This window comes from Podarcis tiliguerta, assembly GCF_965153285.1.
Source record: "Podarcis tiliguerta genome assembly, chromosome: 13".
Taxonomy (NCBI): Eukaryota; Metazoa; Chordata; class Lepidosauria; order Squamata; family Lacertidae; genus Podarcis; species Podarcis tiliguerta.
The window spans coordinates 36797197-36809197 of record NC_139546.1 but is presented as its reverse complement, the minus strand read 5'-3'; the positions used below and the strand labels follow the sequence as shown (position 1 = coordinate 36809197).

Here is a 12001-nt window from a genome sequence, read left to right as displayed (position 1 = left end):
CTGAAATCCTATAAAGTGAGGGAAATGCTTTAAACACCCTCTGCTACACTCTCTTCAATCCATACAAAAAATACTGTATCCAAAAATACCCACAGCTAGAACTAAAGCCAGCAGGAGGCTGAAGTGTTACCCTGCACATCAGTTGTTAGGTGGGAAGGTTGAGCAGCATAAACAGCTCCGCTGCACCTCCAGTTTCCCTGGAGCTTCCTCCATCCTCACTGATGTCCTTTTCAGGCTCCTTGTGAGTCACAAGTACTCTCCAGTTCTAGGTTTGAATCTCTCTCATTTCTAGGTTTGAATCGGTTTATTGCCTGGCACCTAGCGTATATGCAGTTGCACGCAAGTCAGATGCCATGTTAGTGGGAGGATGCCTGTATATATTAGTACCAATAAAAGCAAGCTTTAAGTTCAGGTGTTTCAGGGCTGCTCTGATTCTTGTTTCAGAGTGCTCTGAGAGTGTTGAAGAACGTGTGCAACTTTTGGGATGAAACTGAGGCAATTCATCACCTTGGTAACCAAGCATGGGCAGGATGGTTTGTGGTCTTGTCTATGCAAAAGCATGAGGGGCTGTGAGCCTGCCATTTGAAGGTGGGGCCTTGTCTAGTGCGCCACCTAACATTATTTCTTTGTATGTTTCCCTTCTGTTGCAAGGACCTGGGTGTCCTGGTTAGAGAGCAGTAACTACTTGTACTGGAGTTTACATTTCCAATTATTTATTATTCATTCTATAAACTGGTGATTGCAGGATTCACACATGCCTTCCAAGTCAAAAAAGCAATCTGTTTTGCCTATAGTGAGGCTAATGTCATTGTTTCTACATAACTCCTGCATTTCAAAGACGTTATTAATGACAGGTTCTTATTTTTTTGCAAGACAAATTACAACACCAACATTGAGAAAATGTAATGTTTAAAAACACAAAATCAACAATAAATGTAAAATGTATCACAGATCAGTAGATCTGTGGCATCAGCATAGCTGTGAATCAACCTTTAGGCAGGGCCTGTGCAAACAGGTGAGTGGCAGGTTCCTAAATGCCAGTATTATCTGTGCCTGCCTGATGTTAATTGGAAGCACATTCTAAAGGACAGGTGCTGCTGTGCTAAAGCCTCTGGTCTTAGACCAATCTCAGGAGCATCCAGCACTGTTTCTTCTGGCGATCAAAGTCACCAGGTGGGAGTATACAAGGTAAGGTGTAATAGCTTGTATAACTTGGCTGTAAGCTTTGTATGTCAACAGCAAGACCTTAAATTTGGCTGGCAACTTATTGGCACCCACTGCAGATTTTTCAATGCAGGTGTTATTTGCTGTTGGCAGGGCACCTCTTTAACAGCTTTGTGGCAGTTTCCAAACCAAACCAATTGCAACGATCCACTTCTGACTTTTGTGACATTTTGGTTGGCCCTATTACTATGGAGGATGTTGATTTGTTGGGGGGGGGCACAGTTGCTGTGCAGATTTAAGATGCTGTAGCCTTCATTCTATTTCTCTAGAGAAACATAGAAACTGAACTTCTGTTGAGAATTTCAGACAGAACAAGGACCATTGTCCCTGCTTTCTCTAGCTAACAGCACCTCATTGAACTCCAGTTCCCACAATTCTGAGAGGAAAGGGCTATTAAATAAAAGAAAGTGTGTCTGGCTGTTAACCTGAAGGTTGGTGGTTCAAGACCACCCAGCGATGGCCGTGGGCAGGGTTCCTGCATTGCAGGGAGTTGGACTAGAAATGACTCTCACGGTCCTTTCCAGCTCTTAAGATTCTACGACATGTTTGGAGCGGTGGGGTGGCGGCCTCATATTCAGAAAGCAAACCGTAAAGACTGCCTATACTCCTAAAAAGCATCTGCAGAACAGAGGAAGCATTCTGATTTCATTGTATTCTTTTACGCGTTGCTAAAGGTAGCATCTAGAACTTTTAAGCGCCAGTTATTTCAGTGTAAAGTATGCAAGCGACGGGTGTAACTCTAAGGGGGTCCCCTGCTCAGCCTCTGTGGCCGCGTAAACCTCTGCAAAAGAAACGGGACTGCGCTCCCAGTTAGCACGGTTGTTTCTCTGCACATCTATGCCAGCTCCGATTGGTCGACTCCCGAGGGTGCGCCCGCAAAGGGATGTCGGCGTTATAGAACTAGACAAAGTGAAGAGCCACCAACGCCGCCGCTGTTCGGGATATTCCCTAACAGCGCAATCAATGTTATTGAGTCCAACGGGGCTTGCTTTCAGGTCAGTGTGTAGAAGACTGCAGCCTAACACAATAGAGTTTTCCCCCTTTGCTTTCCAATGCAAAGCATAGGGACCGATCCTATACACACCTAGGAGTTAAGTCCGTCGAATTCAGCAAGTCTTGCTTCGGGGGAGGCGCCGCTTCGCCAACCTGGTGGCCTGCCATCAGCTCATTGATTTAATTTCTGTTTTTCACTCCTGGGACGAAACTGAGAGCTGCCCGTACAAAGTAATGAAGATATTCTAGATTTTAGAGGAGTTCATACTGGGCAGAAGTGAGGCAGCGGTCAAGACGGGAGTTCTTGCTCGTTCTAACCCGGATCTTATTTCATGTGTTAAATTAATGTTTAAGTGTGCGTATTAATTATATATATATTCATGAAAACCTTCTGTGACAATAAACATAAGGAAATAAATAGGGTGTTGCAGGACTCTTTTACGTCTAAACTTTTGGGCTGGTCTTGTGTGTTGGTTCTGCATAGGCAGACCTCTGCAATTCCCGATTCCCAAAATATCTATGGTCGATCTCTGACTGCCGCCATGGCACAAGCTCTATCCCATTTTAAAAATCACTTCAGGGGAGCGAGTGAACGTGCGAGACGAAAAGGAAGGATGAAGGAGCGCCGGAGGGACCCGCGTACTTTCCTAGGATACACCCCCGCTTCTGCCAAGCCGCCAGCAAAAAAACCGGAAGTCAAGGCTGCGTGAAACGCCCACTTCCCTATCTCGGCGGCCTTCGTGCGTCTCAACACCCCTCCCATATACTACCCTTGTTCTCCCATCAGTTCCATCTCGATTATCTCTATGATGCCGGAAGTAGCGGTCATAGAAGCGGTAGCAGAAGAAGGGTGCGGGCGGAAGTGGGCGAGCGCTGGAGGCGGAAGTTGCGGGAGGTGAGCTTCCGCTTCCGTTTTGCGGAGAGTCCTCCCGGCGCCGCCGCCGCCACTGCCACTGCTGCCGCTTCTACCCTGTCCGCCGGGAGAGGCCCGGAGCCCCCGCGAGGGCCATAGAGAGGGGTTGGGGTAGAGCGGTCCCCCTCCCCCTTGATCTCTGGGCATTGCCAGGGAGACGAGGGAGTCCGGGGCGGAGTCCTCCCTCAGGCTGGGCCAGGCCGAGGTTTCTCCGAAGGGACGGAGCCGTCGCCTCTGCCCGCTCCCTCCGTCCCCGCTGCCCGCCTGACCCGGAACCCAGCGTGACGCCTCACCCCAGGTAGCCTTTGCCCAAGGAAGCTGCTCTGAACTCAGACCCGCCGGCCCCGGAGTGATCTCTGACCTTCCTGCCTGCGTGACCTTTGAACCCAGCCCCCTACCCGATCCAAGTGCCCCCCGCCTCACGATCGCTGTTGGAAACCCCTCTTGGCCTCGTTCCCCGGGAAAGCCCCACTCCTGAATCCCCCCCCCCTCGGTGGACTGGCAAGCTCCCTCCACCGGCTGCTCTTGCAACCCCCAACTTGTCAAGATCTCCCCGTTTTCCAAAAAGAGACCCCTGGCGATGCCCCCTGGCTGGGGGAAGTGGGGAGGCGGAAATACCTTCTCTGGACCCTGAGGCTCTTGGGGGTGATATTGCTGCTGACTCCTTCGCCCGCCTAGAGCCTCCACTCACCTGGGGCTCATAAAAGTGTGACCAAGAGAAAGTTGCCGGGAGATCTGCGGAAGAAGGGACACTGAGATATCGTTGTGCCCAGGTGAGTGGCTGCTTGTCTGTAGGCAAACATGGCTGGGAGGTGGTGGAGGCCAGCCAGGAGGCTGTGTGGCGGCAACCCATGTGCCCTTTCCTCTTTCCGGGCTGTTAGATTTCATTTCTGCCCTTTCATTTCAAACCACCCAAGTTCAGCTCACGGGACAGGCGTGTCCTGCAAGAGTGAGTGGGAGAGGGAGCGCTCTCTGGCATCTCTGGACTGAGGCCGGCCCCATGAATGCAAGATGAGTTATGTTGCTGCCAAGTTGTTGGGAAGGAATTGATTCAGTGGTTCTTGGTTAAAATAGAAGGATTAGCACCCCCTCCGACTTCCAGCAAATTGATAGTGGGGCTTTATTATTTTTATCTTTGTTTATTGAATTTATATACTGCCCAATACCTGGAGGTCTCAGGGCGGTTCACAGAACAAAATCAAAATATAAAACCACAAAATATATAATCAAAATAAAAACAACAACCCAATGACACCCCCCCAACACATTTTAAAAAGAATACAGAATATTAATGAATTCCAGGGTTGCTGGGGGGAGCACCTGTTAGAGGTTAGAAAATTATGAATGGTGTTGAGAGAGAAGAAAGATAAATTATACTCTTTTCTCTGAAATACTAGAAAAGTAATAGACAGAAATTGATTGGGAGTTGGTTGAGAGCAGCAAATAAATACTGTTTTCTGCTATATGTTCATTACAAAATGTGCTGGCGGTCTGCTTTTTTGGTGGCTTTAGCACAGTGTTCAAAATTTCCCAGGCACGTTTTGCTACTGGGACGGATCCAATTGCGACTACGTGGAGATTTCTGGGGGCCAGGTTGGCGACCATAGTTTAAAACCTCTGCATTGGTCCATAGTTAATACCATTTCCATTTCCACTTTGTGTGTTTCTCTTTCTTGCATATTGGGACAAGTGAATTGTTGCAAGAGCAAGCTACAGTCAAGCAGTGTAGTTGAGGTCATAGAAGTGTAGCATTGGAAGGGAGCCTGAGGGTCATCTAGTCCAACCCCCAGCAAATAGGCAGTCCGAGTATGCGAGGTTTAAGGTGCCATTTGGAACCTTACTTATATATTTGAGTTTCTAACAATGCAAACTACAGAATTTGTTTCCAGAAGATGTGGCCAATGAGCCAAGCAGCTTGAAGAAAGGATAAAGCTGCCAAAGGGTGGCTGTACTGGCTTCAGGGTCAGAATTTGTATGCCTCTGAATGCCAGGTGCTGGGGAACGCAAGCAGGAGAGTGAAAAGATACCTGTGTCCTGCTTTGGGCTTCCCATAAGCCTGTGAGTGGCCATGGTGAGAGAGAGAGAGAGGGGATGCTGAGCTAGGCAGGCCTGTGGTTTGATCCTTTAGAGTTCTTCCTACATCCACTGAAAAACCTGTCAGCGATTGCTAGCCAATAATGATGATGGAACCTCCCTTGGCAGAGAGAACATACCTTTTGTTAACTAGATGCTGTGGATGAGCAACAGGGGACACTTGTCCTGGGACACATGGCTGACTATTGTTGGAGATGGAATGGTAGGCTCCAGCAAAGGGAAATGTGTGATTTTTTCAGCTTTTCAGAGCTACAGGAAGCTTAAGCTTGTTCCTTGTGAAATCTTTGCTTCTGAAGCAATTTTGGGTGGGGCGGGGGAGGCTATACTTTGGCCACTTGCTCTTTCATCCAAGCAAGCTCCTCTGCCTGTATAAACACCTGGATTTTCTTTCTTTTTTTTTTACTTCTTTACTTTCTAGCTTGGTTCTCATCCTGGGTGCAGGAGTGGGACCCTTTGCCTATCAGTGCTGGCTTTGCCACAGAGCTTGTTGTTCTGAGCTTGAGTTTTCAAGGTGAGGAGTAGGAGGAAGAGAAATTGGAGCGTGGCCTGTTCTGCATTGTGCCTCACTCCTCCCTGCCTCACTCCTCCAGGCCTAGTAGAAGCCACCCCTGTGGTTTTGTTGTGGGCACTTGTAGCAAAGGAAAGGTGCTTTGTGCATATGCCAAGTTCCTCTTTTTTATTATTATGTTATATTTTGCAGTGGTAAGGCCTTGTTTAAAATTAGAGGAGGCATGAAAGTAGGGCAGGCGCCTTGGGATTGGACAGGTGAGACAGAAGAGATTTAATGGTCATTGGGAAAGATGCATGTCTTCGGGCGGGCAAAGGTACAGAACTGTTAAGACCAGAATTGATCTTCCAGCTGTCTGACTTTGAACTATTTTAGGGTCACTCCTAACTGTTTTGCTTTTATGTATTTTGTGTTCTCTTTTTGTTTTTTTATGTTGTGAACCACCCTGCGATCTTTGGATGAAGGGGAGTGTACAAATTTAATAAATAATAATAATAATAATGTTTCACTCTTGCTGTGAGCACTAGAAATTTGTGTTGCTTTCTCAAGGTGAATTCGTGGGAGTGCATTCCACCATCTGGCTGCTCCTGTTTGCTTTCGTAGACCCACAAGTCTGCTTTGGTTCTTTTGCCAGCTTTCATTGGGGCCTGTGAGATTTTGGCTATGTATGCTTACTAGCTGATGAGACACAAAGTAGAAAGTTGATCTTACAAGGTGAATTAACAACGCACATTTTTTTACAAAATAAAACTAACATATTTTTAAAATATCATCATTGTTTATTTAAAAAATTTTTTTACTGGTTTTTAAATTGTTGTCTTTTCTATGTTTTTAGTGGTTCTTATTTTTATCTGTAAGCTGCCTTGAGTCTTGTCAAAGAGAAAAGGAGGAAACAAACACACACACACAGGTTAAATTTGGCATGTTAAGCCAACATATATAATCTTTTGAAACTAAATCAGTGTGACCCACTGTCAAGATAGTGGCTAGATTCAGGATAGGAACAGAGGAAGTTGCCTGGTACTGAGTCAGACTATCGGTTCATTTAGCTCAGCATTGTTGGCAGAGTGACAGCAGCTTTCTAGGGTTTCAGACAGGAGAATAGTTTGAAGGATTGTCTGAATGCAGCTATTGAGTCCGAGGACCGTTTTTCTGTGTAAATAAGGAGCCACGAACAAATAATTTTCTGGGTTTCAGCATTATAAATTGTGACATCATGGGTCCTATGGTTGTGAGTGACGGGACAGATTCCCCTAAAAGACTTGGATACCAGATTCCTCCCCTACCCCCCAATAATTTCTGCAGTTGATAATGTAGATCACTAAATGCTTGAAGCCTTCACCTGGGTGCGAGGCAGCTTATTGGTGTAATACTGCAGGCTGACTCAGTTTCCTGGCCAGGAACCACCTGGGAGAAGAACCATCATGTAGTACAAAGGAAGGTAATGGGCAATTGGCACAGTTACCCTGTGCCAGGCAGCAGAGGAGTGTGAGCTCCTCCTCCCATGAGGGGGTGGTGAGCAGAAACAAACGCCAGGTTCAGAATTTCGGTATTTGGTGATGGAAGCTGGGAAGAAGAAGAAGAGGAGTTTGGATTTGATATCCCGCCTTTCACTCCCCTTCAGGAGTCTCAAAGCGGCTAACAATCTCCTTTCCCTTCCTCCCCCACAACAAACACTCTGTGAGGTGAGTGGGGCTGAGAGACTTCAGAGAAGTGTGACCGGCCCAAGGTCACCCAGCAGCTGCATGTGGAGGAGCGGAGACGCGAACCCGGTTCCCCAGATTACGTGACTACCGCTCTTAACCACTACACCACACTGGAAGGGGGAGTTCCAAGTGGGCAGTGGGTGGTGTCATTGGCTGGAGGGGGGAAATGTGGCATTTTAAAAACAAGGTTTGAAAAGGCGAGAGGGCAGGAGGAGAACTCCATGTGAGGCTGGCCGGGAGAGGCTGTCTGATTTTGACCCAAGCTTGCTGAAGTTATGAGGGGAGCATCTACAACAACAATTTATTACTTGTACCCTGCCCACCTCACTGGGTTGCCCCAGCCACTGTGGGTGACTTCCAACAGAATATAAAAGAACACACGACACATCAGACATTGAAAGCTTCCCAAAACAGAGCTGCCTTCAGATGCCTATGGAAGGTTGTATAACTATTTCTTTGACATCTGACAGGAGGGCATTCCACAGGGCGGGCGCCACTACCGAGAAAGCCCTCTGCCTGGTTCCCAATAAACGAGAGACACTCTTGGGGTGTAATGTTCTGCACTTCCTCCATCAAAACCCAAGTGTAAATATGTGTAAATAAACCATATTTCTGAACGACACTGCAGTCTCTGCCGTGCCTCACTCCAAAGGAACAAAAACCCTGGTTAACACCAAGACCCCGGGCATCTCATGCATCACTCGGCAGAGATTGGAGTGACCAGTAACAATATATTATGATGTTGCTATGACTGGATGTCAGAGGCCAGTAAGTTATTGCTGGCTCTGAGATGGCTCCAGGAATGCCATGTGGGTTTTGCTGAGAGACCACCCACTTGTGCCCACCTGGTTGATTGTGTGTACTGTTTTCACACTTTTTAAAACCTGCAGTTTACTCACTTTATGAATATTTACTCTCTAAACAAATAAGAAGCAAATACAAACTGCTCTGCCTAGTAATTTAGTACCAGCACTTGGTTCTGGGCACCTTGTTATCTCTAAACAGGCAGAGAGGTGCATGGCCTGCAAGCAGCTTGCAGACCACTTCTGGATTGTTAACTACATTTACATTTCTAGGGCAGGGGTAGCAGTGTGGTCAGGCAGGCGAGTTGAGCAATGTAGGCAAAGGAGAAGTGAAACAGAAAAAAGCAACTCCGGAAAGCATTCTACCCTGCCAGACAGTGTAAATGCACTCTTTAGTTGTAAATTAGTTGCTTTACTGGTTAGGTTATTGTAACTTAAGAAGATCCCTGTGGGATCAGGCCCAAGTGACTAAGATGCTTCCAAGAAGCCCACAGGCAGGTCATGGAGGCAATAGCGTTCGCCCACATGTCATGCCAATGACGGCTCAGTTAGATGAAGCTCCCCTCCTTCTGCCTGTCCTCACACCCTTTTAAAGGCAAGTTGTGGCACTGAACTCTGTGACTTGGGTGTGCATTGTATGCAGAGAGAGGTATTTCCTTTGTCTGCCCTGGATAATCCAAGAGTTTGATTAGTGGTACCTCCGGTTACGAACTTAATTCATAACTTAATCTGTTCTTAACCCGAAACTGTTCTTAACATGAGGCATGCTTTCGCTAATGGGGCCTCCCACTGCTGCCGTGCTGCTGGCATGTGACTTCCGCGCGCATCCTGGGGCAAAGTTTGTAACCAGGATCATCTCCTTCCGGGTTAGCAGAGCTTGTTACCCGAAGCATTCATAAGGAGGACGGTACGTAACCCGAGGTGCCACTGTACACCACTTAGAGATATTTTTATATTTTGAGCAGTATGTAAAAGGTATTATTATTATTATTACTAATAGTCAAGCGGCTCTTACCATTTCCGCTAATGCTTGAGTGAAATTTCCCTCCTGTAACTCAAACCCACCAGATCTAGTCTGGACCTCTAAAGCAGCAGAGAAACAAGTGTTTGCCTCCATCCATACTTGAAGAGTGACATCAAGACGAAATATGCCCACTTCCTTTCACCTTTCCTCATAGGGTTTGTTTTCCATCCCATTCCCCATCTTCCTTCCCCTTCCCTGGACCTGTTCCGATCTGTCTCCTCCTTTCTTACTGAAGAACGCAGGTATATCAGCCACCAGAACTAGAGAGAGGATGTAAGCTTCACTAAGGAGCAAACTTTGGTAGGTCTCAAGAGAATTATTGTGGGTTTTTTGCCTGCGTATGCTTCTCTGTGACATTATTTGTATCCTGCCCTTCCTCTGAGATGCACAGAGAGGTGGGGTAGGGTTGAAGCTTCTTCATGGCCAAACTAGGGCATAACTTGCATTTCTCACATACAGACCCAACAGTTGAGTGATTGTGCTGGATTTGTATCATTCTGTTTCTGATAATGGCCAGATTGAGAACAAGGCAGGAAATCCATCCACATGCACCGGTCTTCTTTTATTAGGCACTGTCTACATATCTTCGTCTCTCCCTTAGGGACTAGAAACTTTGAAGAAAATTATGAGGACATGGGGTTCTACATCCAGTACAAATTTCTCCCCTCGCAGTTACAGAATGCACACATCTGTGCCTGGTTAGTGCACTTCAAAGCGCAAGGGAAATAAGTTCTGCCAGAAAGAAAATCAAATTCTGTGTGTAGAACAAACTACCCCAGCTTCCATGTGGAAAAGTCCTTGCTCTGTGTAAAGCTGTTCAGAAGGTACTTCATTCACAGCGCAGCTCTCACAAAACTTGGTGGACTTTTATCTTCTTGCCGTTGGAATGAGTGGCACGACACTAGGGGAAGAGCATTTATGTGGGTCAGTGATGTGCAGCTGAAGAGCCTGGAGAGACAAATAATAGCAGAGACTAAGGCAGTACAAGGCACAGAAACTTCTCTTTTTAAAAAAATGCTTTTTATTGGTTTTTCATTTAATACCAACAAACAAATTACAATAATATTCAACAGTCGTTTACCCACATTATTTCCCAACACTCTGCCGAGCATTGACTTCCCTCGCTCCCTTCAACAAGTTTTCTTGCTTCAGTCACCTTACCCCAGTTTCTTATTACAGTGGTACCTCAGGTTACATACACTTCAGGTTACAGACTCTGCTAACCCAGGAATATTGCTTCAGGTTAAGAACTTTGCTTCAGGATGAGAACAGAAATCGTGCTCTGGTGGCGTGGCAGCAGCAGGAGGCCCCATTAGCTAAAGTGGTGCTTCAGGTCAAGAACAGTTTCAGGTTAAGAACGGACCTCCGGAACGAATTAAGTACTTAACCCGACTGTACCACTGTATATCCAGTCAGTCTACGTCATAAGATTTATTTCAGTCCTGTCAGAGTCCTGTCCGAGTCTTCAAATTTCTGCCGTTATTATTTATATAGTCCATAAATTTACTCCAATCTATTTGGAATTTTGTTTCCTCCTGATTTCGGATCTTGCAGGTCAGTTTTGCTAGTTCCGCATAATCCACCATCTTTGTCTGCCACTCCTCTATTGTTGGTAAATCTGGTACTTTCCATTTTTGGGCTAACAAAGTTCTGGCAGCAGCCGTAGCATACATAAATAACCTTTGATCTGCTTTTTCTGTTTCCTCTCCCATCAAGCCTAGCAAAAAAGCTTCCGGCTTTTTTGGGAAAGTGTATTTGAATATCTTTTTCAATTCAATATAAATCAGTTCCCAAAACTGTTTCATTTTCTCACATGTCCACGACATGTGGTAAAAATCTCCATCTTTATCTAAACATTTCCAACATGTCTTACTACTCATCCTATACATTCTCGCCAATTTAACAGGTTTCAGATACCAACGATACATCCTTTTCATTATATTCTCTCTTAAGGTGGTACATGCTGTAAATTTTATACTCTCATTCCACAGTTTTACCCAAGCGTCATACACAATGTTGTACGCAAAATCCATTGCAAGGCACAGAAATTTCTCACAGACATTGCATGCATTCAAATATATAGGCGCATCCATTATTTTATGATTATATATTCCCCCCCCCCCCTTTCAAGTCTAGATTGGCTTGCAGGGCAGATCACAATTAAAAGGGTTATGTTGAGGTGTGGCAGAGGCAGTCGGTCATACTGTCAGGGTTCTCCTCCAGAGAGAAAGAAGGCAAAAAGAATTTCAGGTGGACTAAGAAGCTGACTGATAATAAACTCGTAGAAGCAGCCTTTCTCTTAATTCATGAGGTCTAGCAACTTGCTAATTAAAAAACCCCTGACATTCTTTCTAGGACCTCCGTGGGTCACCGCATTCTGTGTTGGATGCAAGATTCTACACATGCTTTCCTATGAAGTTAGACCGCTGGTCCATCTAACCCAGATGGCAGCAGCGGTTTTCCATGGTGTCAGGCTGGAGTGAAAACAGGAGGCAGGGCTCAGACAGATGCCTTTGTCAGAGAGGGAAGCATCATTGCAGCCAGTTTGCTGGTTAACTTGAAAAATCTGGAGTCTAATTGGATTGTAATCCCTGCTGTCTACAGTAAGGATACAGTGATTTAGTGGCACTGTTTCATCTAAACTCCCACAATGAATTCATGAGTACACACACACACACATCCAACCAGTTATTTTCCTCGTTTCGTCAACTATTTTATCTCTCTCCAGTTATCTGC

At 46.0% G+C, this 12001-nt stretch overlaps 1 protein-coding gene across 10 annotated transcripts in view; it reads left to right on the top strand.

Annotated features, from left to right (window-relative positions):
- The first annotated feature begins 3097 nt into the window (after positions 1 to 3097).
- Positions 3098 to 12001, top strand: part of EPN1 (epsin 1) — a 32945-nt gene continuing 24041 nt past the window's right edge. For 4 of the 10 annotated variants that reach the window (XM_083409237.1, XM_083409232.1, XM_083409236.1 and 1 more), the window contains exon 1: positions 3120 to 3903. The gene's annotated coding sequence lies outside the window, so the exon portion shown is untranslated. Of the gene's footprint in view, positions 3904 to 12001 lie in introns of all 10 variants that reach the window. The other 6 variants (XM_083409231.1, XM_083409239.1, XM_083409238.1 and 3 more) reach the window with 5 other exon arrangements.